The sequence below is a fragment of the Clupea harengus genome, chromosome 12 (genome assembly GCF_900700415.2).
Source record: "Clupea harengus chromosome 12, Ch_v2.0.2, whole genome shotgun sequence".
In the NCBI taxonomy this organism is placed as follows: Eukaryota; Metazoa; Chordata; class Actinopteri; order Clupeiformes; family Clupeidae; genus Clupea; species Clupea harengus.
The window spans coordinates 11,697,305-11,703,381 of NC_045163.1; positions in this window are offsets into that span (position 1 = coordinate 11,697,305).

Here is a 6,077-nt window from a genome sequence, read left to right on the forward strand (position 1 = left end):
TGTGTCTGTGAGTGTGTGTGCGTGTGAATCCCTGCCTCTTTTGTACTCATACCAAAACTGATGACAAACATTATGTGTTTATAAGGTTACAGTGTTGTGATTCATCTCTTCACATGAATTCATATTTACAGTGCTATATGTACTCATAAAGCAATGGTTTACTATAGAGGAGCTGCTTTAATAGGCATTTATGATATGTGTGTGTGTGTGTGTCAGTGTGTGTGTGAATTTGCACAAACACATGCCAGGTTTCATGCCAATTTTCACTGTGTGACCTGTCTCTTTCATGTCTATTGAAGTATTTAGATTGCCGTATTTGCACATGTAGGTATGATTTACTAGCCTGCTCCATCCAGACACTAACTCACCCTGTGAACATGGTCTGGCTCTGCTACAGAGGGGATCTCCTCCAGCTGTGGGGTTCCCTCGGGTGGGCCTTGGCTTAATTTTGAAACAATTCGAGCAGCCTTTTAACCAATCAGAGTAGAGTTGTGACATTTGACTATTATGGTACGCACACTATTTGGGAAAGCTCTCAGCTCACTGTTCCATAAGTTGATATGGTCGTCAGCCTCTGTCATTAAAGATTCATTGCACAGAAAGGAAATGTCACACTCAGGAAAGATGCGTTTTATACAAAGATCTTATTATACCCACTGAGCCAGCAGTATACTGCCATATGACTGCTGCAATCCATCTAGCCGAGATCCTCTGCAACATTTTGAATAGTTTGTTCAGCATGGAGGGAGGCACAATCTCACTCTGTGGATCTTCCTCTTGCTCTGGCACCAAATTGAAATATTTGTCAGTCTGAGCTCCTAGCAAATAATACTAACCATCCCTGTTTTAATATGAAACCATGAACTGTGCTGTAAACCATGAACTGTGCTGTAACTCCACCAATTGGAAAAAAAACATGCACAAAACTGCTTTGGGATGTCATCACCTGAGATCTGAGACCTGAGCTACTGCCCGCTGGTCATGGATTGGACCGTACTTCAAAGAGAGCTGCTTTTGAAGAGTATGCACAGACAACATATGAGCAAAATGGGAAGGTGAAGCAGAGCCAGATTCACACCTGTAAAGATGTTACAGAAATTGTATGGTGTGTGTGTGTGTGTGTGTGTGTGTGTGTGTGTGTGTGTGTGTGTGTGTGTGTGTGTGTGAGAGTGTGTGTGTGATATGCAAGGTAAAGCACACACCAGATGTCATATGGTTGGTGTTACACTGGTGTAACACTCTAATTGTCCTTCATGCTGTTGTACTTCAGTGTTTCTCTCACCTAGCCAGCCAGCCTGGTCCGCCCCGTTCAGCTTTCACTGGGAAGAGCCTCTGGACATGAGACACTTCCCATGCCAGTGTTCAGACTCAGCCAATGACGTCCCAGAGAAGCACTGTGTTGATGAAATTCAGTTACACCAATGATGGCAATCCACTCCCACTTCAAATGGCTAAAGGCTGATCCAGTCACTTCAAATTCAATGCAGGTCAATGTCCATTACTGACGCAATGGCTAGATTAAAATCCCAGTGGAGCTTTGGTAGACTACAGTCGGCATGAAGAAATGCAGTCAATGTGCTCTGGTCATGTCAGACTAGGGTTGCTCCATCACTGAGCAGGACCAATACATGCTATATGTGGGGCCAGGTGGCTCATGCTGGACACTGGACATAGTATGCACTATGCTACAGAAGTACTAGTGCTAGATGTGTCCCTGTGTGTGTGTTTAGTCATGGTTGTGTGTATGTGTGTGTGTGTGTGTGTGTGTGTGTGTCTGTGTAGATGTATTTGTTTACTGATGTGCATATCTGTGTGTGTGTGTCTGTGTGTGCATGTGTAGCTGTATTTGTGTACTGATATACGTGTGTGTGTGTGTGTGTGTGTGTGTATGTGTGTGTACAGTGGTAACCATTGCTCCCATGCTGCTCAGCCATCACTGATGAGATTGGTGTGTTGGTGCGCAAGCATGCAGAGGAGGGATTTACCCATCAGCCCCCACGGGATCTGGGCGCGTTGCACTGACAGCATTATCTTCCCTAACAAATCGAGAATGAGGAAAAAACCTGCACAGGAGCAGCCATGGAAAATTACGCAAGCAAAGAGTGTGAGCTCTCATGGGCTTCTGTGCAGAATTTTATAGCAGGGTTTCGGCCTCTCTGTGTCTCAGAAGGCATACACACGCACACACACGAACATGAGAAACACATACACATTCTCTCTCCCTGCATCTCTCTCTTTACACACACACTCACATACACAGACATGAAAAACACATACACATTCTATCACCCTGCATCGCTCTCTCTACACACACACACATCACACAGTCTCACACACTGTCCTTAATTAGCATCTAGGGTTGTACCTATAAACCACTTCACTAGTGTTTGTCTTTCAGCTTATTGTAATAAAGCTGGGATGCTATCTAGGCAGGTTCAATCAGACTTCCTCTTAAATCCTCTAAATAATGAGAGCAGTGGAGTATTTGAGCACGGCAGGAGTGTGTGACAATGTTCAGATGATTCTGTTGTTTACTCCCGCGTGCATGTGTGTGTGTGTGTGTGTGTGTGTGTGTGTGCACGCACGCTTGTGTGTGTGTGTGTGTGTGTGTGTGTGTGTGTTTGGTTGATTGATTATCAGTTTTGCAGAGTAGATATATTGTAAGGATCCCGAAAGCTCATTAGCTTTGACCTACCATGACAACCAGGATAAGGGTTACTGTCAAGGTCCTGCACTGATGGTCAGCGTGACCTTGAGTTTTTGTGCATTCTGTCCATTCTGTGATGGGTGTAGTGAGAATCTTGATCTGAGCAGGAGGACGATACGAGATCATGTCTGACATGATAGGACCAAACAGTCTGCAGTCAAGGTGCAGGGGAAAGTGCGTGTTCGTCACTGTGGTTCAGTATATGTGTTTGCACATATTTCAGCACAAATAAAAAATTACTTTTCACTGTATGATTATTTCATTTTTTCAGGAAAATACAAATAGGACATGTATACTGCTATCATATTATTGTACCTAAACCGGTGAATAATTCAAACAAATAAGTGTGACTTTGGAACAACTGCTTAAAGTTGCTTCAATTAAAAAAATATCACAGCATGTCAGAATCACAAAAGTGCCTGAATCTAGCCTCAGACTGCTGGGTGTCATCCAGTTAGACTAGAGAGGATTTAGAAAAACACACACATACCTACACACACACACATACACATACACACACCCATTTAGACTAAAGGATTTAGAGAAACCCAGAAGATATGTGTTCAGAACTGTTGAATAGCTCTAAGCTCAAACAACTTGGGTAGGGTTATGGTCCCACACACACTCACACACACACACACAATCGCACACACACACATGGACACGCACGCATACACACACACACGCACATACATACAGTACACACAGATACACACACACACACACACACACAGAGCTCATATTGATGTGCTCTTGGCAGGGTGTTTCTTCTCATCTCATTACCTCCCCTCATCCTGTCTCTCTCTCCACAACCATCCTCCAATCACCATAGTTTCCCTGTGTGTGTGTGCGTGTGTGTGTGTGTGTGTGTGTGTGAGTGTGTGCGTGCGTGTGTGCGTGTGTGTGTATGGTTTGGGAAAAGTCGTTTGGTGAAGTGTTCTACTCCCCAGATGTTAATTGTCTTTGTAATATCACACTCAAGAAAGGCATGCAAGGTCATTCACACACACGCACAAGCACACGCACGCACGCATGCGTACACAAACTCACATTTATCAGCAGCTGTACATATAAAAACATTCTTGAACGCATAAAAGAGTCGTGCTGTTCAAAACAGCACAATGAAAATGCAAATGCGTGAAACAAGCGCCTCCTGCGCCAACAAAGGCTTTAACCAGAAAGTTCATGCATACGCATTTACACACCTACACACACACACACACACAAACATGTACATACCTACACACACACACACACACACACACACACACAAACATGTACATACCTACACACACACACACACACATACACATACATACATTTACACACCCACACACACACAGAGACACACACTTACACACCTACACACACACACACACACACACACACACACACACATACATATATACATTTCCAAACCTACACACACACACACACACACACACATACATACATTTACACACACACACCACACAGGTGTCTGTCATCTGTAATTACAGAAGAGGATGTAAACAAGGTTAATTTGATCTCCCAACACTAAGACAGATGCTTCAGGGTCAGATTCACCACAGATGAGATGGAGAAGGTGCCAGGTGTGTGTGTGTGCACGCACGCTTGTGTGTGTGTGTGTGGAGAGAGAGAGAGCAAAAGTGACACAACACAGAACTTAGTCCTTATGTTAAACCTCAGTGTTAAATGAAGTGTTACTATGCGTGAGGTGTGTTTATTACCTCTGTGTGGCAGAGCATAGCATAGAATTGCCCTCTGTTGAAATAGGTCTGTGTGGTGGAGTGTGTGTGTATGTGTGTGTGTGTGTGTGTGTTATTACTGTAAAGTAGTTTTGTTGGAGACCACAACATGAAGTAGAGACAGCATTCAGCTCTATGAGCTCTCAGTTTGTATGAGTGGATTCAACGCAATTTGGTTTTGTGTGTGTGTGTGTGTGTGTCTTTTGAAAGTGTCAGTGTGGGAGAGAATTAGTCTGCACCGGGGTGGTTCTATGCGAGCTTGGATGCATATTGTGTCTGTATGTGACTGAGGAAACTCAATGCTTCTCTCTCTCCTCCACCCGTGTGTGTGTGTGTATGTGTGTGTGGTACAATGAAAGTATGCATGTGAGTTTGTGTAAATGCTTGCAGATGTGTGTAATTGTGTAGGTTTCTTTGTGACTGCCTCTCTGCCTCCTTCGTCATGTTCCCTTTGCGTTTCTCTTTGCTGAGGTGTGTGTGTGTGTGTGTGTGTGTGTGTGTATGTGTGCATGTTTGCAGATGTATGCCTTTCTGTGATTCTCAGAGAACACACTGTATGACCGCTCTGCCCAGCCCCTGTTTCTTCAACCCTGTTTGTGTGTGTGTGTGTGTGTGTGTATGTGTGAGAGTGCATACGGATCTATGAGAGTGTGTGTGTACAGTTGTGGACAACAGGTTAAGACCACTCTTGCGAAATTGTTTCTTCTGATTGCAGTGATTACATCAGAAATTAATTGATTGCGTCTGATTGTGTCATCTTTACGTCGGCCTATTGTAAACACCTTTTAATTGATCATCACGCAGTAAACACAGTAATTAGGCTGCATTTCACTGCATTTTGCCTTTCCTAAAAACACACAAATGGGTAAAAAAAGTGACTGTAAGTGTGTGCTCATCTGCCAGCCGTCCCCTTATCAGTGCATCTAAATAAGGCCGTAAACGTTACGGCGCTGGCATTTAAAGTCGTAAAACCGTCTCTTTATCGTCTGGCCCAATCTGACAAACATAAATAACCAGCAGGGGCTTTCGTGCAGATAAATCACGAGACAGGAAAAACAAGATCCCGTTTCGCCGATAGTACGAACCTGGAGAGAGCGAACGTCAAAATCAGAAAAACTACACGCGTGGTGCGTGGTCCAACTACTGTTCATATCATTACTTAACCAGCTTTGCCTTGTGCCTCCCTCTTTCTTAGAAACATGTGCAATCTTTGTGCAACCACTCCTTTTGTAATGCGCCATTTCAGCCTTAAGGCATAAAAATAAAAAATGTGTTTCTTTGTAAAAAAAAAAATTCTACCATCATGATGTGATTCAGTGAAAACTGCTAAATGATAACCTTTCTCTTGGATGTTGTCTTCCTCTCTGTTATGGTAACTCATGGTGGCGGTCTGCTGCCAAAGTATTGATACGGAGAGGGGATTTTGGTGGGGGGCGAGGGGATGGGGTATGGTAAAAACATTGACACACACACACACACACACACACACACACACACCCTGGCTACCCCATGATACATACATCGATGCCCTAGCTGTGTGTCTCCATGTCCATGTGTGTGTGCAAGAAAGCAAGCAGTGTGTGTGTGTGTGTGTGTGTGTGTGTGTGGGTTGGCCCATGACT